The 27867-nt window shown below is 41.0% G+C and overlaps 1 protein-coding gene across 1 annotated transcript in view; it reads right to left on the reverse strand.

Moving 5' to 3' along the window:
- The window catches only part of MADD (MAP kinase activating death domain), a 2427721-nt gene extending 2401484 nt beyond the window's left edge, over positions 1-26237 (reverse strand). The window contains exon 1 of the mRNA XM_044082094.1: positions 26052-26237. The gene's annotated coding sequence lies outside the window, so the exon portion shown is untranslated. The remainder of the gene's footprint in view (positions 1-26051) is intronic.
- Between the last annotated feature and the right edge of the window lie 1630 nt (positions 26238-27867).

The following is a 27867-nucleotide window of genomic DNA, read 5'->3' on the forward strand; positions in this document are numbered from 1 at the left end:
CCAGGACTTTGAACCACTGCAAGACTTCCCAAATTAGCTTCCTTGAGACTTTGTCATATTTTTATTCCAAGTCAAATGGGCATCCATAGGACACTTTCCTCATCTCTAACTTCTTCTACACTACCTGTCTCACTGCAAACATCAGATCACTTGTACTTAGATCTGGATACAAACTGTTTTTTGTCCGTCTTACTTTCTACTACTCTGCATACTGATTTATCAGGCCACCTCTCCAGCACTTTCATGCAATGTGACAGTAGTATGTATTGCCTGCAGTCGTGAATCTCGTGTCAATGTGCAAAAACAAAGGGGATAATGTTGTTTATTCTCCAGTCACCAAATTTTCTATACCTCTCTCACCATACTGCAAGGAGTAACCACTGAAGCCATTTATCCCCTAATGTATCTGGCATCTTCAGAATTTCATAACTGACTGAGCTTGAAGCCTGTCCAGACTTAGTCTTCTTCAATGTACTTTGTACTTCTAGGGTGAATCTTCCTTCCTCTTCAACTGTACACTGTGCGTGCAGCAGTACAGCTCCTGTAAGGTTTTCTTCATTCTGAAGCTCCTTTATGTACTCCATCCATCTGCCCTTGACTGCTTCTGCACTGGTGAGTAGTTTACTGCTTGCACCCCTAATGAATGGCATCTGCCAACTATTTTATCTTTGATTCTGTTTTGCAACCTTAAAAAAATATATATATATATATTAGATTCTTTGTGCCACCTATCAAGTCACCTTATCTAAGCTGGTAGTGCTCCTCTGGATGCCTTGCTCTTTGCAATTGTCATGGCTTTATTTGCTTTTCTTAATCAACCAATACTTCCTTTTAGCCTGATCCACTTTTTCTCTCTTTCACTTCTTCTGGCACATCCTTGGACTTCTGCTCTCACCACAAGCCTTTTTTATTCATCTCACTTCCATACTCAGCTCTACCATTTTCATAAATGCTGTTTTGACACAGACATTCTTCTGCTTTGACTCCACTGCTTTCCTCTTCCTCTTCTTCCTGAGGTGCTAGATCACAGAGTATTTCCCCGAAATAGTTTTGCTTCTGTCAACTTTCAAATCCCTCTGACCCAACAGCCTTCTCTTACCACTGCTAGTGGTTGACTGTGGCCCCCAGTGGTTTATGTTAAGGGCTGTTTCAAACGGGATGACTTTGAAATCTCCGATTTCATCCAAATACCCTTTCTTAACTAGGGGAAAAATTCTACCAGAGCTGCACTTTGAGAACTCTTGCAGCTGATCTTGTGACTGCCTCTCTTACTGAACCATGTCTTGGCCACCTTTGTTACATATGACACAGAGAAGTCTAGAATGGCATTTCCTTTACTCCTGTTGCCCCAACCATGTGGGCCCAGGTAATCTTCATTTGTTACATCTGCCCCAATATGAACATACAGGTATTCCATTATCAAGCCCAACCTGCTTTGCAGAGTTGATCCCTGCAACTGTTGCCTGAAAGCACTTCCTCGCCATTGCATCCCTAGTGTAGGAGGATATGCCAAGATCACAAAAACTGTCCTATGTTTACACTGAAGTAGATCATGAGTATGCCACCGATTCTGAAGTCCCTTTCTCAACACAATTCCCACACCATTTCTAGTCTGTCCCCCCTCTCCAGTTGCAGACTGTAGACCCCAAGACAAGGACCTTCACTGCACTGCTCTTCCAGCTTGCCACCTGGATACAGTAAACTCTCTGGAGCTCAAGCAACCAGCAAAAAATTGTAGATCATCCGTTGCACTTACTGAAGTCCCCCCCCCCCCCCCCGCTGAAACATACCTTACATTTTTTAAGTTTTAAAAAGGAAGATAAGAATGAATTCCCCTCTCCCCAACCTGAGAACAAGTCAAACCAAACAAATGGGGGTACAATATTAGTCAGGCCTATTTTTAATAGTAACTCTCAAGCAACCAGAAACTACAGTCGTCTGGCTTCTATCAATCCCCATGGATGCTGTTCATCTGAGACTTTACTGTATATGAGAGAGAGAGACAGACAAAAAATATCCAGTCTCCTCATCATCACGTCACCCACTTCCAAACTACATCCCATGCAACAACCTTTACACGGTCTTTATTTAATTTTTAACTGGTTGACTGAACAAAAGCTGGACGAAAAGAGACATTCCGGGTATCCCAGTCTGGGAAACTGGACACTGGCTGCCCAGTGACCTACTGACTCAGGGTTGCTGGGGTTTATGGCAAGCACACACTGACAAAAAAAGAGCATGTAGAAGCACCCCCTGTTTGCATGGGTCTCTAGTGTAGGTTGGAGTAGTCCAGGTCCTCATACAATTACAAATAGCAAATGCCTGTCATTTTTGGTAATATCTGACAATGTGATCACATCACCTACAGCCAAATTTTACCTCAAGTAGCTAGGCCTGATACAACACTTAAGTCTGTGGTTCACATTCTCCTATCTAAAGAATACTACCCATCGCAGAGGTTGGTCCACGTGACTCACCCTCCAATAAGCACTACCTTGAGTCTGTGCTGCTGTCCACAACTCTAAACATTTCCATGTGCTCTCAGACGACAGATCTCTTAAGCACAACTAGGATGGGATGGGTTTGAACCAGATACCTTCAAAAGGAAGCACCCAGCATGTTTCTCTAAAATGAGAGGAATACCAAGTAGACACAAGGAGTGCATGCAACAGCCACAGAGATAGCAACCACAAATCAGGAACAAGGCTTCGACCCATCTGAGAGGCAATGATCTTAACCATTATGCCTCTGTCTCGCATATAAAAAACACACACACAAAGCATATCCACATGCTCTCGCCACACAGCACCATTTTTGATCACATTAAAACAAAAATTAGCAAAATGCTTTCTAGATGTTTGAATTCGTCAAGTTTATCACATATGAAGCCAAATCTGCAATACATGAAGGTCTTTCAATGGCTCAACCAGCACATGGATGCCAATCACTAATGCCGCTTCCAATGACCAGTGTGACTTCCAGGTCATGGTTTGACCATACTTAGGGTCAACTAGCACACAAAGGAGCACTCAAACCTTACTCCTCTGCCCCCTACAAAACATTTTCATATTTCTCACATTTGTAACCTTTCATCCACCGGTCAATCAGTTCAAGATCATACAAATCCCATTTTCTCCAAGATCTGGTTCTATTCTGCTTCAAAAGCCATTACAAAAATTACAAAACAAGTGAGGATTATTTTTCAGTACTGTGCTCAAAAACTTTGGACTCCCTCCCTTCCACTTTCAAAAACTGCACTAACCTTAAAGAATTTTGCATGAATGTATTTTCAAACCTACATTAAAAATAGTTGCCAGCTTAATGCTTTCCCACCTGCTTACATGCCTGTATTTACTGTAGCGCTGCTTTACTATTCACATGCTACTTGATGTTGCTGTTCCATGGGGTGGGGGGGGGGGGGCAGTCTCATCTTAAACATATGATGATTTATCAAAACAATCATTTTGTGTTGCTATTCCATTAGCTGCCACCCATTCCACTTGCTTTATGCTACTGATTGTTCTATTTTAACAACTAAACCTGTGAATAAACAGTACTGATACTATAGGTCTTCTATGCACTTTTGCTGTTTGTGTGTACATTACATTCTTTGTTTTCTTTTTGCCAATGACCCTGGCCTGAACAATGGGTGCACTGGGCCAACTTAGATTATTCAAATATTCTTAAAGTTACAGTGCTTCTTCCCTTACAACTGTGATGATGTGAGGTACTGCCAGCTATGCCAGGAGAACTAAGGCAATGGATGTGCAACATATGCAAGCATAGCAAGTTGGAGTTTTGTAAAAAATTATATGTCATTTGTATATCAAACTGATTTGCACAGCTGCTTGTGTTAAAAATGCATGTGTAAAGCCGCTTGGCTAAAAATGTACCAACAGTGGGTCCTGCTGGACAGAAAAGAAATGAATCTATATGTCAGATTGTATTGTAACTGTTGAAAATGAATATATTGCAACAGAGAACACTAGAAGAAGAGAATAGGTTAATCTCAGTCCAACTAACTTTGAAAAATAGTCTGAAATTAAACTACCTAGATTAGGTCAAAGGTTGTATTTTGCAGTTCTGATTGCAACCAGAGACAAAATGTCTGTGAAAACTAGGAATCCTACTGTATTGTCTTCAGGAGTGAACTAAATGGAAAGGTGGAAGTTTTTGAAATGGTTTTACAGCTTTCAGATGCTACAATACATCTTAATATAGCTGTGTGTATATTATGACACATATGTGCTTGACTTTGGTTCAGTTTCTAGTAAAGGGGTCAGTGGGGGTACCAGAGTCAGATGACCAGATGTATGACGTCATTCTGTAATCCAGCACTGAAATGATGTTTTAATACTAGATGAAGCAGAAGTCTCACAGCAGTCTGTTTTTGAAACGGAACAAAGAAGGATCAATCGTCCACTTAATCTTGCCTTGCTTTAGTAAGTAACTAGTAATTCAGTCAGGAAAATATACTGAGCTTAGTTAAGTACTGTTTTTCTGTATCTGTGTGAATCTATCCATGTTATTTTTAATATTTCCTGTGATTGAATCTCTGGCGTTTACTGTAAATAGATATTCAGTATGGTCATTTTTATTTAAAGATACTTAAACTTTTCATTCTGGCATGCCTTTTATAAAATATTTTAACCTTTGAGAGAATTTATATTTATTTGGTGACACTGTGGCCACTCCTGAAAGCCTTGCTACACTGGTCAAACATTACCATTTGTATTAGTATTAATTTTACTCAGTGCAATAGTGTACCCTTGTAAGTGCCTTACAGTAACTGGCTTTGGAGTGTTCTGGTGGCAGTATCTACCTTATAGTCTGGGCAGAGAGGGCAGAAGCTGGTAAAGCCATGCCAGCCTATCCCAGGTGTATGTGTGTATGTGTGAAAATCAAATCTCAGTGTGTGTGTGTGTGTGTGTGTGTATCAAATCTCAAAGAGTGTGTGTGTGTGTGTATATCAAATCCCAAAGTGTGTGTGTGTGTGTGTGTGTGTGTATCAAATCCCAAAGTGTGTGTGTGTGTGTGTGTGTATCAAATCCCAAAGTGTGTGTGTGTGTGTGTGTGTATCAAATCCCAAAGCGTGTGTGTGTGTGTATCAAATCCCAAAGCGTGTGTGTGTGTGTATCAAATCCCAAAGCGTGTGTGTGTGTGTGTGTATCAAATCCCAAAGCGTGTGTGTGTGTGTGTATCAAATCCCAAAGAGTGTGTGTGTGTGTGTATCAAATCTCAAAGAGTGTGTGTGTGTGTGTGTATCAAATCTCAAAGAGTGTGTGTGTGTGTGTATCAAATCTCAAAGAGAGTGTGTGTGTGTGTGTGTATCAAATCTCAAAGAGAGTGTGTGTGTGTGTGTGTATCAAATCTCAAAGAGTGTGTGTGTGTGTGCAAAAATCAAATCTCAAAGAGTGTGTGTGTGAAAATCAAATCTCAAAGAGTGTGTGCATGTGTGTGTGTGAAAATCAAGAGTGTGTGTGTGCGTGTGTGTGAGAAAATCAAATCTCAAAAAGAGTGTGCGTGTGTGTGTGTGTGAAAATCAAATCTGAGTGTGTGTGTGTGTGTGTGTGTGTGTGTGAAAAATCAAACCTCAAAGAGTGTGTGTGAAAATCAAATCTCAAAGAGTGTGTGCGTGTGTGTGTGTGTGTGTGTGTGTGTGTGAGAAAATCAAATCTCAAAGAGTGTGTGTGTGTGTGAGAAAATCAAATCTCAAAGAGTGTGTGTGTGAGAAAATCAAATCTCAAAGTGTGTGTGTGTGTGTGTGTGTGTGTGTGTGTGTGTGAAAATCAAATCTCAAAAGAGTGTGTGTGTGTGTGTGTGTGTGTGTGTGTGTGTGTGTGTGTGTGTGTGTGTGTGTGAAAATCAAATCTCAAAAGAGTGTGTGTGTGTGCGCGCGCGCGTGTGAAAATCAAATCTCAGAGTGTGTGTGTGTGTGTGTGTGTGTGTGTGTGTGAAAAATCAAACCTCAAAGAGTGTGTGTGAAAATCAAATCTCAAAGAGTGTGTGTGTGTGTGTGTGTGTGTGTGTGTGTGTGTGTGAGAGAAAAATCAAACCTCAAAGAGTGTGTGAAAAATCAAATTTCAGTGTGTGTGTGTGTGCGAAAATCAAATCTCAGAGTGTGTGTGTGAAAATCAAATCTCAGAGAGTGTGTGTGAAAATCAAATCTCAGAGAGTGTGTGTTGTGTGTGAAAATCAAATCTCAAAGAGTGTTCGTGTGTGAAAATCAAATGTCAAAAAATCGTGCGTGTGTGTGAAAATCAAATCTCAAAGTGCGTGTCCGTGTCAGCTACTCGCGGCACAGCACTGGTTTCAGACAGGGTGGTGGAGGGCTTTGGCTTGGAATATTCAGCTGAGAACTCAACTCTGTGGCTGTGGTCAGTGAGAAGTCTTACTTGGGGCCTGATGAGACAAAAGAAAACCCACAACCAGGACAGGAAACCCACACCTAGGGGTCCGGATGGAGAGATGAAAAGTCAGCAAGCAAAGGAGTGTAGTACTGCTGAAACGGAATTCATCCTCAAGTCTTGGCGAGTACCTTTGCGAGGTTGACCCTGTTCACAAAATCTCACCAAGGCAGCACCGATATATAGACTGTATTTATATAGCATATATCATGGACAGAAGTAAATCAAAAATAAAAAAGATAGCAGGGTGCACAAGACCCAGGATAAAAGAGTGCCCAATCCTGGTAGGCGCACTGGTGCCAGGACTGGAAAAAATTACAGTGTAGAATCCTCAAAATACAGAATCAATCCTACAATGGGGCCATGCTCAGGGGGAAGATGGCCCACCCTGTTGCAAAAGGAAGTAGTAGTCCACAAAAACGACAAAAATTGATTGGTCAAAGAAGAGCCATAAAGACAGAGTGGACTATTGAGGATAAGAAAGAAATTATGTATTGCTACTATTATGTAAAAATCCCAGAATTTCTAGGCTCAAGACATACAAAATGATTAAGAGAGAACTTGGTGGAAAGAAAAATACTTCCACAGGAAAAACTGTCACAAGCTTCCAATAAAAATTTGCTTTCATTAATGCAACAGATTTTTGAAAAGCAGTATACAGATCAAGAAACTTTGATCTCTCTGGAAAAAGAAGCCTCTGAGGAAGTGAGAAAATATAAACAAAACCTAGAGGTAAAACATGGGAAAGAAAGACAGATTTGACATGATGCAATATTTATACAAAGGAGAAAGCCAAGTTAACTAACATACAGAAGGCAGTTTCAAAGATATTCAAAGAAAAATACAGGCAAAGGCATCCAGATATGGAAAATTTCACAAGACTGAAAAGCACAGAGATTTAATGTAGAAAAGACAATTAGTAAAGTAGAAGTTAAAGTTATGGAGTGCCTGCGAAGTGAAGGATTTAATGTAGAAGGTCTAAAACAGATTACATCACATCATGATGGAGTGAGTCCCCAGAATAAGGAAAAGCAAGAAGATCAGGAGATGTGTGAAGAAGAAATATGGACAGGGGAAAGGAGATCTAATATGGTGTAATATTTATACAAAGGAGAAAGCAAAACTAACTAATACAAAAAGAACAGCACCAAAGATATTTGAAGAAAAATCTAGGCAAAGGAATCCGGATATGGAAAACTTTACAATACAAAAAATAAGAAGACTAAGAGGAAAGGTAGAGAAAGAGATTAGTAATGGAGAAGTCAAAGAAATAGAAATTGAGGTAATGGAACAGCTGCAAAGAGAAGGATTCAGTGTAGAAAATCAAATGCAGAAAGCACCACAACAGGCTAGAGCAATGGATATCCAAATTAAGGGGAAACAATAGAAATTGAGGTAATGGAACAGCTGCAAAGAGTAGGATTCAGTGTAGAAAATCAAATGCAGAAAGCACCACAACAGGCTAGAGCAATGGATATCCAAATTAAGGGGAAACAAGTGGAACAGACAGCAACAGGTCAAGTACCATATCAAGATATTTTGGAGCCTTACACAGGAAACCAGTATAAAAAGTTCACTTTAAGACAGTCAGGAAGGAAAGCAACAGGAAACTGTGGAAACTCTGATGCAGTCAATGTTGAGGAGTGATAGGCCAGGGAGTTTCCATATGACAAAACTACAGATGACACAGGATGAAATTGGAGAATGTGCCACAAGAAGATGTTATATAACTTTCTATAAAATCCCCACAGGAAATGGAAAACGAGGGATATGCCCTCAGTATGGAAAAAGATGAGTTAAGAGAAGAGTTGCTTGATTTAATAGACAAAGACAGATATATCAAGATCAAGAGAAATAGACTGCAGAAGGTTAATAAAATCCCAAAAGTCAGAAGCTTGATAAAACAAATGAACATAGTAATTAGGACTGTCCATAGAAATCCGTGCAATATAACAGAAGTAAACAGAATATATTACTGTGCTGCTAAATTAATAACTAAAAATTCTACCACAGGAACATACGGTAGCGAGGGAAAGGGGGGGGCAAAAGCGAATACCATCATGAAAATATCGAATAGAGAAAGCTATAAAGCAGCTAAGACAAGAAGTGTCATTGTTAGAAGACTATAGAAGAGGGAACAGATCAACAAAAATATTTAAAAAAAAAAGATAGATGTGATAAAAGCAATGTGCAGTATTAGAACAGACCAGGATCTATTACGCATTATTGGAGAAAAAAAAATTTAAAACAGGCAGAAAGAGACTCAGAAGATATGAAGACAAATATAAGGGAAAAGCACAAAATAAATTACCCAAAAGAGTTTTATAGAGAATTGGGAAATAAGGTAAAAGGAATTGACAGACCGCCGAAAAAGTAGGAAGTAGATACATTTTGGAGAAGAATCTATGAAGATCCTGTGGAACATAAAGATGCTAAATGGATAGAAAAATTAAAAGAAAGAATAAGAAGGTTAAAAGGAACAGGATATGAAATAGGATGAAACAGCCAGAGAGATTGAAACAAAGTTGAGAAAAGCCTCTAAATTGGAAAACCCCAAGCCCAGATGCAGTACCTAACTGTTGGCTTAAAGTATTAACTTCTTTACATGAGGACCTAGCCATGAGTAAGAACTATTTATATGCACACCCCAAACAGACACCAAACTGGTTAACAACAACAAAAAAAAAACAATGCTCTTAAGAGTGAGCCTGCAAGCTACCCTAAAAATTATAGGCCAATAACTTGTATTCCGACGACATATAAACTATACACGGGGATTGACGCCAACAGAGTTTATAGTCATTTAGAAGAAACTCGATTATGGCAGCAGAACAAAAGGGCAATAAAATAAAGTCATATGGAACAAAGGATCATTTGCTGTTATACAAAGTTATAGTAGAGAACTGTAATAAAGGGAAGAATCAAAGTATGGCATGGATTGACTGTAAAAAAAAAAAAGCATTTGATAGTATCCCACATTGATGGATAAAAGAGTGCTTAAAAATGTATAAGGTACATCCTACACTGGTTGATTACATTACAGTAACCATGAAACAGTGGCAGACTACTTTGCAATTAAGCCATGATAAAAGGACAGATCATCATTCCAGGGATAAAAATCCAAAGGGAGATATTCCAGGGTGACTCACTGTCACTGCTGCTATTTTGCCTTACCATTAATCTGTTTACTTAGCTTAGGTCATGGCTATAATTTGGCTTCTAGAAAACAACGAAGTATAACAACTTCTCATCTTCTCTGTCAATGATTTAAAATTGTATAGCTCATCAGATGAGGAATTGAATGCACAGCTACAGGTTTGTCAAAATTTTTTCAGATGATATTGGAATGTCATTTGGTCTTGATAAATGTGCAAAAGCAACCTTTAAAAAAGGAAAATTGCAGTACCAGGAAAACATCAGCTTGGGGCAAGAATGTGATATAAAAGAACTTGAGCAAGAGGGGGTGTATAAATACTTGGGAAATGATGAAGGATCAGCAATACAACATGAACAAATGCGAATAAAGCTTAGTAAGGAGTACTTTAGAAGACGTAAATTAATTCTGAAAACAGCATTGACACCTAGGAACAAAATCCAAGCTATAAAACCAATTTGCTCTTCCTGTCCTAACAAAGTTTTGGAGTGATTGGCCCCAAAAAGCGTTGGACAGATTGGATATTAAAATGAGAAGGATGCTTCATGCTCACCAAATGATTTATAAAAAATCAGTGTATACCAAGATTATATATTCCCCGTTATGGAGGAGGGATGAGCCTCCTTGAAATTGATTACATGTATAGATCTGCAACTGTGGGACTCCACACATATCTGACCTCACAAAATCCAAATGTGGTGAAAGTTTTGAAACATGAGGAGAATAAATCTAAGATAACATCTCTGCTTAAGTTAGCAGAAGCATAATGACGTCAAGCAGGAATGGAAATCAAACCAGCAGTGGATTAAAAAAAAAAAAAAAAAAAAAAAAAAAAAAAAAAAATCAGGCAACAACTGAATGTGCTAAAAAACAAAAGAAAGAATATAAGGTGAAGGATTAGATGAGAAGGCAAGAAATGTGGAAAAAACAAATATAATTGCAAGTTTAGAAAACTTCTGGATAAGCCTCATGTTGATCAAGAATGAACGCAGGAATGGTTAAGGGGAGGGGATTGGCAGCCCAAGATAGTGGGCTACGTACACATTGGTTTACCAAGTCCATTGAACATGTGGGAAACATATGTAGGTTTTGTGGAACTAAAATGGAAACACCCACACACCTTACTGTGACTCTCTTATGGCAGAGGGACTGTATACTGAAAGGCATAATAATGTGGCAAGATTATTACACTGGAGATTGTGCAAACATACCAAAGTGGCTGAAAAGCAGTGGAAACATGAGCCACAGAGAATCATAGAAAATGATGAAGTTTACATCACATGGGATCACCCAATACCAACAGTCCAAAAGATAGATGCTAGAAAACCAGAGATAGTGGTCCAAGAAAAGAAGACAAAAGTAGCATTGATCACTGAAATCACCACACCTAGTGACTACAGTGTTTTGCATAAAGAGAGACACAAAGTCATAAAATACCTCGATCTGCAGGCAGAAACGAGAGCCATGTGGAAGAAAGATACCCAGACAGTTCCAATAGTAGTAGGAGCAACTGGTCTTATAAAAAAGAAAGAATTTACAACCGAACTTAGATATGTTACCAATTCATGTAACACCGTACAAATTGCAGGAGGAGTCATTACTGGGCACACTGCGGGTGCTGCGAAGAGCACTTCTGGCTAACATCAAAGAGTGAAAAATACAAATTTCATGACCTTTAATCGTACTTTGACTTAGGAATGGGGTCCATTCCAGTCATGGTATTAGAAACCCAAATGACCTGGAGAAATTAAAAAAGGACAGGACTGCGTTTCCTGTGTGCTCTTAAGGGAAACTGCTTGGTGCAGAGAGCTGCGTCTGGAAATACAGTGTATCTATTTTGGTTACAAGTGAACGTTATCTCACCGGTGTCAGTTGCAAAGATGGAAGCTCCTTGATTACTGGTCCTGAGGAGGGACATCACATACTGATGAGCAGTGGTGTGAATACTAACTGATCTTCTGTAGCGTGTAGGCAGTTGTCATTGAAGGCGTGTACTCTCAGCAGTCACAAGGTAAACATACAGCATTTTATTTTCACAACAGTTTTATTTTTTTTAGTTTAGTCTAGTCAGGGAAAGAAAGCAAAAATGGCTGCAGAGAATTATAGCAATCTGACAAAGAACCAGTTGGCCAAGTTGTGAGAAGCCAAAGGACTGGTGCACGCCAACCTGACTAAAGGGAAATTATTTCAGTCTTAGATGCAGTTGTAGCCCAGGCCAGCAACAGGAGCATAACCAGTCTGGTGATGGAGATTTGCAGCCCTCAAAAACAGGACATTTCACCTTTTCCTCAGATGACTTAAAAACCCATCTGGAGTTAGAGAGATGTGAACTGGAGGACAAACATCTGGAATCAAAATCAGCAGAGATACTGCAGCATTTGGAGGCCAAAGAAAACGAGAAAGAGCACCAACATAAGAGAGAAATGCGGACTCTTCATCAGGGTCATGGAGGTAATAGGGAAGGGAATAACAGAACCCAAGAAACAATAAAGGTCAGTAAATATCTTCCAAAGTTCAGACAGTGATAATTTTGATAATATTTCAAACATATTAATAAAATTATGTAAACAGTACAATGTTGAACAAGGGCTCTGGGTACGGTTCCTGACCCCTTTACTTCATGGCAAAGCTGTAACTACTGTTTTTCAACTGTCCGATACTGACTCTTAAAACTATGATAAAGTAAAAGTGTTTATTGAAATGTTTCAAGTTAACACCTGAAGCTTACAGAAAAAAAAAAAAGTTTTGTGTGCACAGACGCAAGGCAGATGAAAGTGTATGGGATTGGACTGCTGAGTTAAGCACTTATTTTCATAGGTTGGTGACCGGGTGTCAGGTCACCACTTTTGAAGGGTTGGCAGCCCTTTTGGTGAAGGAACAAGTCCTTGGCACTTTGCCTGAGGACATGAGAATCTGTTTGACAAACGGGGAGTGTAACCCTGCAGATGAGCTGGGGGAAAAGAGGGTCTCTACTTAGCAAGGAGGGCATCTATGCACATAAGGGGGATACCCAGTGCTGCACATGGATATAAGGGAACCCATGGTGAGCAGCCTAAACCACCTCAGAGACTACCAAGAACAGGGGAAGACACTAGTTCAGGTACACAGCCAGGATCAAGAGTTAGATGTTTTAAATGTAACCAATGGGCCTATATAGCATACAGACGTCCATGGAAGCAAGATTCATAGGTAGATACTAGGCTATCTGCCCTAAGGCATTTATAAGCCTAGCCAGACTGTATTTGGCTTCCGCCTCCCTATTAGATTAGCCTACTGTGTCTCTAAAGTAGGTCACAGAAGGTACCCTTTTAAGATTAGTTTACTGTGCCTCTGTCTAGCGGGACACAGAAGAGATCCCAGGGGTGAATTTGTGATTTCCCATCCACGCGTTAAGATTTCGCTCGAAAAGGGTGAGCGGCGGGCTATGTCTAACATGAATTAGGATTCTATTCCAGAGTGAGGGGAGCCTCTGGGAAATGAATCTGTCCCTCCAGCATGTCCTATTTATTTTTGTGCTGAGGTTTAGGTCCCTTGAGCATGTAGCTCTAAGGGACTTGGATTTTTTGAGGTGGAGCATGTCCATTAATTCTGGGTTTCTGAGTAGGCGGTAAGCAACTGAGTAGAGCTGGAGTTTCTTTAGTCGAGCTGCATAGGACATCTGTTTGTAGCCCATGATCCTCTTGGTGAGGTACTTTTGGGGTCTCTCCATTTGCTGCAGGTGTCGGGTAAGGAACATCCCAAAAGGGGCATTGTATTCAATTATGGGCCTGACGAGTAGAGGGGTACAATGACCTCTCTTGATCTAGATGTGAACCCTTTCGTGATAAGGTGGGCTATATAGAAGGTCTTTCTAACCACTCTGGCAACGTGATTATCAAAGAAGAGATTACTATCTACATTGGCCCCCAAACCTATAATTACTTCTTCCGTACTTAATGGATTACCACCTATGTGGCAATTTGTGGGCACCTTGTTTTTCCCAAAGGGGATGACTATGCACTTGTTAGCATTTAGCTTGAGGCCGTGGCTCTGACACCAAGCATCCGTCTGAGACCCTTTTGGAGGATGCTTGTGTCAGCTGGAGATTCGATTATGGCCCCCAGTTTGCAGTCATCTGCGAACTTTGTCAGCCATAATCCCCCCGTGTTAGCCTGAACCTCATAGAAGTATATACCAAACAAGAGAGGTCCCAGAACTTCGCAAGAAACTTGTAACTGGTTTGGATTCGGACATGGCACCTGTGATTCTGACTATGTGGGTTCCATCTCTGAGCCAGTTTGCAACCCATCTTGTGATATAGGGGTTGATATTTAAGCTGGTAAGCTTATTTATGATGCCCGAGTGGGGTATTGCGTCAAAGGCTTTTGCGAGGTCCAGGTAGGCTGTGTGGACTACCTTGCCCTCATCTATGGCTTTGGTAACTGTTTCAAAGAAATCAACTAGGTTTAAGAGGCAAGATCTGCCCTTAAAGCCGAATTGGCTAGGGTCCAGTGTCTGGAGGCTCCCAATGTCTTTGTTTATGAGTTCCATGATAATACGCTCCATAGCTTTACAGACCAAACTAGTCAGGCTTATGGGGCGAGTTTCCGGGGTCCGTTGTGGCACCACCTTTCTGGAGTGGGACTACTGTAGCAGTATGCCATTCTTTGGGTACATATCCTGTAGTAAGGCTAAGTCTGAACAGCGACTTAATGTGAGGGTTCAGTTCTTCTTGGAGCTCGTGTAAGACACAGCCTGGGACACCGTCCCGTCCCATAGATGCTGTGTTTTTTGCTTTGGAGAGGGCAGCTTTCACCTGTGCATCTGTGACGTCAGGGAGGTTACACTTAGTTGGGATAGGCATTTGCTCCTTTGGGGGGGAAGGGGGGGGGGTTTGCGCTGAATCTGTCTGCCAGGATGTTGGCTATGTCTGTAGGTTCGGTATATTTTGTACCATTATGCAACAATTCAGAGCATATCTGGGAGTTTCCGCCCATGTTCCTGACATAACTAAAGAAGGCCTTGTTATTATCTTTAGTGTCTAGGGCAATTTTTCTTTCGAAACTGGCCTTTGATGATTTTATGAGGGATCGAAGTTTTTTGCTAATACTGATCAGCGATGCCTTCCCTTTTTGGGATTTTGCTCTGTCATGTAGTAGCTTCCTCCTTCTGTTGTATAGCTTATTTATAGCTGGGGTCCACCAGACCGGTCTCCTGTTTTTGGAGGAGTGAGTCTTGGTTTTATTTGGGATAGCACGATCTATGCATTCCTGCAGGTGCTCATAGAATGCATCTGTAAAGAATTCTGCGGATTGGACTGCATTATCCTCTGGCCCAGGGGCTTTGAAGGATTCCACCTCAGTCTTGAGAAGTGCAAAGTTGGCTTTTGAGAAATTCTTTACAGTGATTTCCTTAGCTGGGGGTGGGGACAGGATATGGATGTCCAGGGAAATTTATTTATGGTCTGATCTTACCAATGAGGGGCTTACCTCTGGTGTGGAACAGAGTCCCCATGTTGGTGATGACCAGGTCCAATATGTTGTTCCCTCTTGTGGGAGTGGTGACCAGTTGTTCCATTGCGTTAGAGTTTATAAATTCAAGGAACCGTTGGGTGAGGGTGTTTGGGCTTGAGTAGTTTTCCCAGTCAATGTTTGGGTAGTTGAAGTCACCCAATAACATAGTGTTTGGAGAGACCTTCATATTCTCCAGTGTTCTCAGGAATGCCAAGTGGGATTCCTGTAATAGGGAGGGTGTTCTGTAGCAGGCTACAAACTGAAAGGCAGTTTTGCCCACTGTTAGTTGCACATGGATGGTTTCCGATGCTTCGTGCAGTGCCACTAACCTGGAGGTGTAGGTATCTTTGATGAATATAGATACTCCCCCTCCTTTTGTGCTCCGGTCAGAGTTTTGGGGCCGAAACGCATGGTATGAGGTATAACCTGGTAGTGCTGGGGTGCTCTCAGGAGCCTTGAACCAGGTTTCTGTTACTGCACAGGCATCAATTTTCTCCATACTGAGGAGAGCCTCGAGTGCGTGCATCTTGAGGTTTAGACTTCTGGCATTGAGTAGCATTACCTTTAGTTTTTTTATCCTTGGGTTGTCTATGGAGGTGGGTTTGTCCTTTGAGCCTTGCCTAAAAAAGGCCCTATGGGGGTGGCAAGAGCCTTGGCCAGTACACGAAAGCCTAAGGGTGACAGGTGCAAGCCGTCCCTAGCGAAGCAACGTGGCTTGTCGAGCAGGTCATCCCAGGCTGACAGACACTGGATCCCCTTTGAATGACACCAATACTTTAGCCAATTGTTGAAACTGATCATTTTGTCTTTATACTGTGGCATCATTCTTGGTGAGGGCAAGATGCTACTCAAGGTCAGGGTCATACCAGCCTGGGCTACATGGTCAGAGAGCTCTTCTATGTCTCTTTTCATGTAGTCCAGGGAGGTACGTCTCAGGTCATTCACACCAGCATGAACAATGACGGAGTCATACTTGTACTTGCTTTGGAGTGACCTGAGTACTTGCCTTATGTGGTGGATCCTGGCACCTGAAAGGCAGCTTACAGTGACCTTCTCCTTGTTCAGCCTGGCGAGAGGGACGTCAGTGTGCCAAACAATAGTCCCCTATAACAAGTGTATTTGGCGTGTTGTTTGGCCTTAAGGGCTGTGACTGTGAGGCACACTGATTTTGTGAGATATATGATTCGTGGGTATTGTTGAGGGGTGGCTGTTGCTTGGATATCTGCTTAGGAGGTCTTTGCTGTTTAGACAGATTTTTATTTAGAGCCTCCGAGTATGTTTTTCTGTGTTTATGTGTTGGGTATGCAGATGCAATAGGTCTTATGTGAGACTGGATTTGTGGTGTGGATGGTTACCTTTTCCTCCTGACTGACTGTGCCAGTCTTGGGTTGAGAGAGCTCTGCCTCCAGTTTGGCTGTGTAACTGCATCTCTCACATGTATTAGAGTTTGTTGGAAGGAGGAGAGGGTTGTCTGTGTACATAAGGCAATTGTAACATTGCCTCAAAATTCCCAGATTCACCAGCTGGACTGGAGAGTAACCTTGAAACTGACCCTTGGACATACAAGATTAGTATAGGGAACCGTTTTTTTTTTTTACTGACCAGATTAGGGAAGGGAACTGATTTTTCACTTTATCAGGAAGGACCAATCGGGAGCCTAATACTTATGAGAAGTCAAGGAGGGTGTAGTGCTTTAGTTAGTGTTTCCTTATACGAGATGAGCAAGTGCAGGGCTTTAGAAAGAGAATAGAGTGATTACTTTGAGAGTTTGAACAGTTCTAAGGGAAAAAGTGAAGAGCAGACTTTGTGGAGCCTGGAATAGTTTAAACCTGTTTAGGCGGCACTGCCCAACGCTGCTCAGTGCGCAAAACCGTGCAAAAAGAGAGTTGTGGGGTTTTAAGAGAGAGAGAGAGAGATCAAAGAGTTTAGAATTGACCCAAAATGGCCAATAAAACTACAGCTTCTAGGTAGTAACCACTCCTCCAGGGACAGGCAGGCTGTTCAGTGTTAACCACTCCCACTGGTGAACACAGAGACTTCCCTTTAGCCAAAGTAAGCAGTGGCCTTCTAGAAACTTCCAAACAGTTCAGAACAGCAAATCTGTAACTGAACTTTCTTAACTTTCAGAAAGTGGGAAAAAAGCAAGATTTTTTTTCTTTTTGTTGTAGTTTAAAGGTAGCAGAGATACACAAGCAGCAAAATAATCACAACAGTGCAATAAATGACCCCACACTTGAGTGCTAGGCCAAAATCAGGTAAAATGCAGTTTTTAGACAAAAAAAACTATTTTAAATTAAGTGCAACACAAGAAATGCAGTAAACAGGCTCTAGATATGTTCCAAGTACTGTTACTGTCACAGATATAAACTTTAGCAAGCCAGAAAATGCCAAAAAGTAGGCGGCAAAGCAGTAAAACTTAACAAGAAATCAGAAGAAAATAGGTGGGGAACAAAAGGTGGAGGAGCCAGCAGGAACAACAATATGAAAAAGTGGTAAGTTGTCTGGAGACAACAGGGATACCAGGCAATCAGAGTTCATATCCTATCTTAGTGGATGGAGAACAGGCCACTGTTAAGAGACAGACAGCCTCTGACATAACCATTGTGAAGCCTGCAGTGGTTAAATAGGAGCAGTACTTGCTTAGGCAGTCCACACCAGTCACAGTTTTAGGAAGGACCCCATTCCAAATGCCTTTGGCCATGGTTCACCTTGACTGGGAGGGTGAAAAAGGAATCAAGCAAGTGGATGTGTGAGAGGATATCCATGCAGATGTCCTGATAAAGAATGATTTTTATAATGCAGTTCCTTGTGTGCATGCAGTTACATGCAATCAGGCTTGGAGACAGGCATGTCGAGCTTGAAGCCTGGAGGAGATCCAGACAGACCCCACACCTGAACCCAGGGCTGGTGAGTTGGCTATTTCAGGGAGGGACCTACCCTGTAACAGTGAGCCTGTTAGGTACTGATGTTCCCTTGGACACAGTAACTGCAAGGACAGAGGTGAGTGGTAGTACCCAGGCTAACAGTGAGGCACTGCTGTCAAAGGATACCAGACAGCCTGTGGAAGGGGAGATAGGAAGGGTCACAAAGAGAGTTGAGACAGGCTCAGTTCTCAGACCCTACACTAAGAGGTTTGAGGGAGGTAGCTAGGCAGGCACCCGATTCTCAAGGAAAGTCTGCATACTGGAACAAACGGTTAATGTATAGAGAGAGTGGACCCCTGAGAGCGGGCTAGAGGGCGAAGTAATAGAGCAGTTGATAGTGCCTAGAGCCTACCATCTGGCACTTCTAGCTACAGCCCATGACATTCTTTTTGCAGGTCATATGGGCATAAAGAGTACCAAGAGACATATTATGCAGAACCTTTATTGGCCTGGGATTGCAAGTGATTTAACAGGGTACTGCAGGACTTGTGAGCAGTGCCAAACGTAGGTAAGGTAGGGGACAAGGACTTTACTTGTGACCGAGGAGCCATTTCAGAGGGTAGCTATGGATATTGTGGGGCCTCTGAGTACCCCAAGAAGTAGTACATCCTGGTGGTACTAGATTATGCTACTAGACACTCTGAGGCAGTGGCTCTATCCTCCATTGAGACAGAGGTGGTGGCAAATACTTTAAGTGATTTTCCTGAGGGAAATACTGACTAACAGAGGTGCCAGTTTCATGTCAAACCTGCTGGATTGTCTGTAAAGCACTGTGGGGTGAAGCATCTAAAGACCACCTCTAGACCAATGGTCTTGTGGACAGGTTAGACTTTACACTAAAGACCATGCATTTGAGAAGAGTTGAGAGAGAGAGAGACAGAGAGAGAGAGAGAGAGAGAGAGAGAGAGAGAGAGAGAGAGAGAGAGAGAGAGAGAGAAAGGAGGAGAGGGAGACACAAATATCTGGCCCATCTGATGCTTGCATACAGAGAGGTACCCCAGGAATCCAAAGGTTTTTCACCCTTTGAGTTGCTGTAGGGGCAAAGGGTGAGGAGGCCTTTAGATATGCTTCATGATGAGTGGGAGGGTAAGTGCGAATCCCACAAGGAGTCTGTTGCACATGTCCTAAACCTCAGGAGAAGGCTTACGGAGCTTATAGGCTTGGCCCAGGAGAACATGGCAGGAGCCCAACAGCAGAAAAAGGCCTGGTATGACAGGAATGCGCGAGTGCATGCTGTGGGACAGCAAGTGATGGTGCTCATTCCGGTCAGTTACAAAAAGCTGCAGGCAGCTTGGGAGGGACCCTTCGAAGTCGTAAGAAAGGTCAATGATGTTAATTACATGGTACACCTGTACATGTCTCCTCAATGAGGCTCTGACTGACACTTCAGTGGAAGGGGGAGCAATGTCCCAGGGGCTATCCCGTACACAGCTTTGAGAAGTCATAGCAGTGTTACAGGAGTTTGGGGCATGTCCACTGGGAAATCTGTGTGCATCCACCAGGTGCAATACCATGTGGATACAGGACACTAAACGCCCATCAAGCAGGCCCCTTATAAGATGTCCAAGCGAGTCAGACAAACTCTGAGGGAGCAGACAGAGGAAATACTGGAAGTGGGAGTAACCTGGGAATCCAGCAGCCCTCCGGCCTCACCAACGGTGCTGGTACCAAAGAAAGATGACAGCAACAAGTTGTGTGTGGACTACAGAAAACTAAAAAAAGTCACACAGTCAGATGCTTACCCCATGCCTAGGACAGATGAAGCCTTAGAGCAGCTGGGTGGGGCTAAGTATCTGAGCAAGGGCTACTAGCAGATGCCCTTGACTCCCACTGCTAGAGAGAAGTCAGACTTTGTGACTCCTTTCAGGATTATAAGAGTTCACAAAGATGCCCTTTCGGGTGAAAAATGCCCCAGCAACCTTCCAGAGGCTGGTAGATTGTATCCTAGCAGGGGAATATGCCCTTGCTTACCTGGATGATATTGCTATCTACAGCCATTCCTGGTAACAGCACCTTCCGCATGTCAGGCAAGTCCTGGCAGACTGCAAAGGGCAGGGTTGACCATTAAGCCCAGTAAGTATCAGGTGGATATGGCAGAGGTCTCCTACCTGGAATACTGAGTGGGGAATGGCTAAAATTAGGCCAGAACCTGCTAAAGTGGAATTTATTTAGGCAAGGCCTGCCCTCATTGCCAAAAATCAGGTGAGTGCATTCTTGCAGACAGCGGGATACTATAGAACGTTTGTTCCCAATTACAGCACCATAGCTGCTCCCTTCACAGACCAAAACAGGAAAAACAGGCTGGATAAGGTAGTGTGGACCCTAGCCTGTGAGCAGGCATTCCAAAAACTTAAAGGGGATTTGGGAGGACCCCATGTGTTAGCCAGTCCAGATTACAGCAAATAAATTTGTTGTGCAGGTGGATGCTTCAAACCATGGGGTGGGGGCTGTACTCAGACAAATTTCTTCAGAAGAAGAGCAGCCAGTGGTATACATCTCAACCGTAGACATCAACCCAGGGAGGAATGCTATGCAGCCGTAGAAAAAGAATGCCTAGCCATAGTATGGGCACTGCAGAAACTTCAACCCTATTTTTATTTGTATGGAAGGAAATTCACTGTACCACAATCACGTACAATTACATCAAGCCATCTAGCAAAATGCCAAGTTATTAAGATGGAGCCTATGGATACAGGCATAAAACAGGACAGGACAGCACCACAGGTGGGGTCAATAATGCTAATGTGGATGGGCTCTCAATAGAAGGTATGGGTTAATGTGTACCCAGACATGCTCATGTCTCTCAAAACAACACTTCTCAAACGTCCCTTGAAAAACTAGCTTGAGTTTTCAAAGGGGGGGGGGGTGTGATGATGTGAGGTACTGCCAGCTATGCCAGGAGAAGTACAGCAGTGGATGTGTAACATATGCCAGCATAGCTAGATGGAGTTTTGCAAAGAATTGTATGTAACTTGTTCAAACTGATTTGTACAGGTGCTTTGTTGAAAATGTATCTGTAAAGCTGTGTGGGCTAAAAATGTACCATCAGTGGGTTCTGCTGGACAGAAACGAAATACACCTGTATGTCAGACTGTATTGTAACTGTCGAAGTGAATATATTGTAACAGGGGATACTGGAAGAGAAGAGGTTAGTCTCAGTTCTGCCAACTTTGAAAAATAGTCTGAAATTAAATTACCTGGTTTAGCCCATAAATATTGTATCTTACAGTTCTGATTGCAGCCAGAGAGAAAATGTCTGTGAAACCAGGGCTAGGAATCATACTGTACTGTCCTTGGGGTGAACTAATTGCTACTTTGAGACAGAAGTCTCAGGGCAGTCTGTTTATTTTTTTTTTCTCTGTTTGGAATGTTGTTGTGTCTTTCGGCTTTTCCCAGTTAGGGGTCACCACAGCGGAACTCCGGTCCGCTAATGATTGGCAGTTGATTTTTACGTGCCGAGTTGCCAGCCCTGACATACAACCTTCAACAAAGGTACACCCATTCACGCATGCCTCCACGCAGAAGACGCTCTAGCTGAGAATTGAACCGGACAGCGTCTTACTGTGAGGCGACAACGCTACCACAGCACCACCACCGCGGACTCTGCAATTTTTATTTAAATTACTTAGTTATATATTTACATTGAAATGCAATTGCCAGTTACTTGATTTAGGTAATACATAACTAGTAACAATTTCAGTTCATGTGCAATAACCAACCTTACCTGCCATGCTGCTACTGTACAGTATTTATATGACTACAAGGGGAGGTTAGCTTTTTTTTCAATAATGTTTATTTTCATTTTACATTTATATAAAAATCACAACCATTTCCATTCTTACAAGACCATAAGTGAGTGTTATGCACTGTAATCAATACAGTAACATGTAGATCATAAAACATATTTAGATTATATACATAGATGCTTTCTCAATCAATTCAGTTGTTATAAAAACAGCACATACAATAATGATTTCAAGTCCATAGCTTTGCTGTGTGATCATGGGCATATTTCTAGGTTCCTTTGCAACTTGTTACTATGTAGTATGTTTTATGCTAATATGATGTTAAAGGTCTGTTCCCAAACTTCTTGGGCTTTCATATTTTTGTTTATTTTATCCATTACTATTTTATGAGCTAAAAGACGTTTTATAGCTATTTTGCGATTCCCTCCCAAGAGATATTTATAGGGTCTAACCATTTGAGAGCTATGTATAGCTTCATTAATAAGAAAATTATTATAAGTATATTCGCTTGTTTTCCTGAGATGTTAGATGGGAGAATATGTAGAAGGGTAAATTCCCATGTTAATGTTGATGTTTGATATCCCATTTGATATCCCATTTTTGCAGATGTATCTTGAGGGAATTCCAGAGTTTATACGTACATTTGCAGCTCCAAAATATATGCATTAGGTCTGCTACCTGGTCCTTACAGTGTGAACAGTAAGGTGATTTTAATGCATTGAATTTGTGGAGTATTGCGGGTGTGAAATATGCATTATTTATTGATCATGAGCTGCGTGTATGACAGTTTAAGGGGTATAATTTTCAATGTTAAGACGAACAGCAAACAAGACATGCAATCAATCTATGGATGGTTTTAATTTTCTCCAATAGTTAGAGAGAAGGAGGTCCTTCTGAAATTTGATTTTGCCTATCATTTTATACGAGTTACATATTGTTTTCTTTGTTGTAAGAATAGCCTTCCAAAGAAAAGTACAGTTTTCCATGTCACTATTAAGTATAGTAATGTTTTGGAGGTAGCTGTAACACAACTCTTTGATTTGTCTTAGAATTATTACATATAAGATTTGGGTTGATTTTGGTTATTTCTCATTTCTTGGATTGTACAGTTAAGGTATGGGTAGATATCTTGGATTCTTTTGTCCTTTAATCGGGGAAAGGAGTCAAGGTCGAACATAGTTACTTATTTTTAAATTTGGATTTTTATAGAGGAGTTGTAGTGTTACCATAGCTTACCCAAGATTTAAGGAATGAAAATGTTTGTGTGTTATATTTATAGAATGTTTTAAAGAATCTAGAATAGGCTTGTAAATCTTTTTGTTTAAAAAAGGGAAGCACTTTGGGATTGATGCCTAGTGCTTTAATGTACTTATAAAATATTGTCACCCACGGAGGTGACCAAATTTTCATTGACAGGTTATGTTCTGCTATTCTCAATATTCTGTTAGTGTTGATAATAGAGTAGCAAGTTTTAAAATCTTGGGAAGTGTTAGTTTTTGATAAGAGATTCTGGTATTTTTGGGTTCCCATATGAATTTTTTGAAGAATTTATGTACAGTTATCTGTGATGTCATGAATATATATGTTAGTCTAGGTAATATGTTCATTTTGAAGGGCAGCCTGTTTTAAAACATGACAAAGAAGGATCACTCGCTCACTTCATCTTGCCTGCTTTAGTTAAGTAACTAGAGAAGAGTAATTCTTTAGATCAGTCAAGAATATAGTGCTAACGACACTTACAATAATAAAAAGCAGCTGCAAAAAAAAGTGTTTTGACTGACTTCAAAAGAGAAGTGTGAAAGAAGAGCATCTTCACAAGAAAAATAAAGCTTACACTTAGTAAAATAATTTATGATCTGTTAAAGTCAAGCAATAACAAATATTCCCAGTTTGTGAGACACAACACTTCTGATTCTAAATATCATAGTCTTGTCTAGATACTTTAATGTATATAAAAAGTTGAACTTAACAAAAGTGGTCCACGTCATTCAGAAACGTATATGTAATTCTTTCCATCTGCAACCTTCCGAAAGCAGTGCTCAATTCACAGATTATTTTGTGTGTGAAGATATTAACTACACTCAGTTCTAGTCACCAAAATCCTACAGTATGGTGTGTATCACAGAGATATGCCAGAAGCAATATGTTCTAATACTACTTTTGGGGCAAGTACTAATACACACAGCAAGTTATCACATCTACTTGCAGTCTGTCAATCTGCACATCAATTTAGCAAGCAGCATCCCTACAAGTAGCAACCTATCCCATTACATATGGGGGGGGGGGGGGCATAATGCAACAGCTGGGTTTAGACATTTTTACAACACACTCGCTCAAAAGGTGAAATGACCCATATGTCTTAGCAGTGCTCTGAAGCAATTAAAGCACCATATTGCCTCCATTGTTGTACAGAAAGTTTCTTCATAGCCTACCTCATTAGTAAGGGTATCTCATCCAGGGACAAGGAGGTCATAACATCCCTGTATTCTTCCCTTAAAAGACCCATTATCGAGTACAATGCCTCTTTTAGCATGTGCCTCACAAATTGCATGCAACAGCTGGAGAGACCACAGAAGTTCCTCAGGAGAATCCACGGCCTCAAACATCTACCCTACACAGACAGGCTAAAAGCCCTGTCCCTCTACTCAGGTCTCATACAGACTTCCTCAGAAGTGACCTCTGTCTGGCATAGAAAGCAATCTCAGGCCCTGCCTTGATGGCACTGCTGCATAACTGCAAATCATGCTCCACTCGAGTAACCCACATGCGCAACCTAAACCTGGTCTGTGACATCAAAAGGACTTGTTGGCAGGACAGATGTGCCCCAGTGACTCCCTGTTCTGTAGGATAGACTGCCTCTCCACATCAGAGCACTTCATTACCCCTTTTTAAGTGCAACCTGGATAACTGGATGGGAACTAGATAGGGAACAGAAAATACATCCCTGGGATTCCACCTGTCTCTCTGCTGGACAGGGCCATCAGGCTCAGACTTGTCTGGACATGGGCTAAATTCCTGGCTAATCTTGTAAGGACCTCAGGGCCAATAGCCTAGTAACTTCCTATGATCCTATGCTCATCAAATTTATAAACTGCAAACAATAAACCTGATCTTCTTCCAGCCCAGTCTCACAGATCATTGGATCAGAAAAGCTCCATTATTACAGTTAGCATATGCATAACATACGTATTGCCAAACAGCAGACAAAATTTATAACACAACTTCAGGTGACCACATTACAACTACTGGTGGCGACTTGTAGTGAGCACCGCAAAACGTTCCTCTACACTTAACTAAACCTTACAAAAGCACTAAATAAATACCAATTGCAATTCCTAGAAAAATATAAGTAAAGTAAAAGATACAAACTGTAACAATAAAACAGTAAATATCTATAATTTTCTAATAAAAGGGATTAATCCTCTACTGACAGACATAAATTACTACATAAAACACAGAGACAACCCATTATCATTATGGAAAACTGAATACACAATAAGTAACAAATTATAAACGAAGCCACTGTACTGGCAGTTGAATTTTACAAGAGCAAAGCATATACTCCAATAAAATGAACTCATAACACAATCTGTTAAAAAGGTTAATTTTGCTTACTTAACATAATACTAAGCACATACTCCGAATTATTATCAGAATAATGACTTACGCAGTAAAATATTTGACCAGCACAATGCAAGACACCTCAGGAAGGAATGTACCACTAGTGAGAATTTTTCAGGAAGATGTGTCAAGATGTAGAAGAGTGAAAATTCAATGCACAGAGGTAATGCATACATATCATGTGTCATTGAGGGGTCATGAGGAACCATCCACAGAGAATTTCGCATTTATCCTTTCTCCATCTAATATTAATCAAGCATCCCCCACCTGCTACTACTTAAAGGAAATGCTACACTTTCACCTCAGAAATAATTTACTGAGATAAGTACAACCTCATTAACTCACGCACCGATTTTGATAAACATTATTTGGATTACCAACGTTTAAAAATACATTACAAAGGTGGCCGCACGTAAAACACCACCTCGCAAACGGTACAACTACCGAATATTATGATCGATAAGTCAATGCTGCAAGCTCAGTCATGACAGATAAGGTTTAAAAAAAAAATGAGAACCAATACCTAACATGGCTTCCGTGAGACAAACTGGCTAGTGGGGCTTAGTTCTAAATAACCCACTTGCCTTCTAATATGCCTCTAAATGACAGACAACATCGAACTATCCCCTACCAATATATCCTGCCCTTTTAAATCATCAGAAAATATGAAAGGCCCAAATAAAAACAGCAGTGCTGCTTGAATTTACCAGATGTACAGCAAAACGTTGGCAACCTGTATTTTTTCCAATCCTGAGGGGTTAATCCATGCACGAGCACATCAGCTGTGAAAAAACAAAAACAGGCTACCTCTCCATATAATCCAGAACAGACCCTTTTGGTCGCGGTTAGATTCCCGTAGCTGAAAGGACCTTGCCAGCGTCACTAAGACGTCACACGGTGAAGAAAAAGGAGGGGTTATGCTTGCTTGTCAGGTAAAAAAAGGCGTGTATTAGCTAATAGCAGGGGTGATATATTGTACTGCGTCCACTTTCGACTTTAATTTATAGGCTAGGCGGAAATAAACGAGTAGATTTATTTATTAATTAGCGCACTTATTATAACTAAAAATATATAAAACATCGAAATTATATAAAGAGTTTATTTGGGTTTGTTATGCAGAGTTGGCAGGTCCGCCCTCTGTTCGCGTGGGTTTCCTCGGGGTGCTTCCCGTTTCCTCCCACATTTCTAAGACATGCACTAGGTGGAGTGGACATTCTAAATTAGCCATAGGTGTGTGTGTGCATACGAGTGTCAGCGCAGGAAATCCGACCAAAGCCAGACATAATGGAGGGGCATATTTAAACAGTGCACCTATAAATTTAGAAAATTGTTAGAATAATAAGTTTTGCATTATTATAAACACATACTGCGCTCAACCAAACCAGAAACAATCTCAACAGAATCAGACACTTAAAATACTAGTAGTATTAATTTGAGACACTGTCAGACAAGAGAATGTGAATTAATATACAGTCTTGAAGTAAAAGAACTCTGTAATTCTACTTATTGCCATTATTAAGTATAATTCACCACATTTTCTCCAAAGGTCACCAATTTTAGGAGGGATTAACAGAGACAGAGCTAGGCACCTCACATAAGGCTAATTCCTGGAGATGCTATTTTAATGTTAAACACAAACTGAATTGTTTGGCCTAAGTGCTGTCCAACTCAGAGACTATCAGTCTTTGATATGTTAATATTCATAAAGATTGTACAACAAATACTATGTACAGGAAAAGTTCAAAACAATAATGCAACTGTAAACTAATTATTCAAATGTTCGTTTTGTGTGCTTTTTGGTAGAGTCATGAAATCTACTTGCACTTAAAAGCATATTTCTGATCAGATCCTGCAGCTACCAACAGTTTGGGAGTCTTCATCAAGAATTCATGAAACTGAGAATAACTGTACCTCAAATTTTTGCATACCTGCAGCTCAGGTTGCAAAACAGGCAAGTCCCAGACGACTTCTTTCTTTGGTCCACAAAGAATTCATCACACTGAAAATTCATTCACACAAAGAATTCGACACAGGTATAAAAAATGTGAAGGATACAACTTTAAAGAGTTCCTCACCACACTTCCTATGTATCAATCTTGCAAAAAAATCATTCCATCGTTCGACCACTCGTTCATTTTTTCCACCAGCTCTGTTTGAACATCGCACAGAATACAGTAGATGTCATAGTACTTGCTTTTGTCGATGTCATTGTGCAACTTGTCTGCCAGTTCCTCGAATAAGCACCATATCACTGGTTCTTTCAAGGTTAAAGCTCTCACTGTTTGAAATTCTGAATCCTGGTAATTATACCACTTGTCTAGGTAGTTTAAACACTTGATGTAGAATTGATCAACATCAGCTTCGAAGTGCCTTTTCTTATCCTGTGGAATTCTTTTAAGCATGTCTGCAGCAGCCTTTCCATAAAATCTGTCTTGTTTGTGATCTGCAGTTTTCTGTCTTACTCCAACCATAATACCATGCAGTTCGGAACTAGTAGCTTGATCTGACTGTAACATTAGCACA

Source organism: Protopterus annectens, chromosome 9.part0 (genome assembly GCF_019279795.1).
Source record: "Protopterus annectens isolate FY-2018-M chromosome 9.part0, PAN1.0, whole genome shotgun sequence".
NCBI classification, from domain to species: domain Eukaryota; kingdom Metazoa; phylum Chordata; order Ceratodontiformes; family Protopteridae; genus Protopterus; species Protopterus annectens.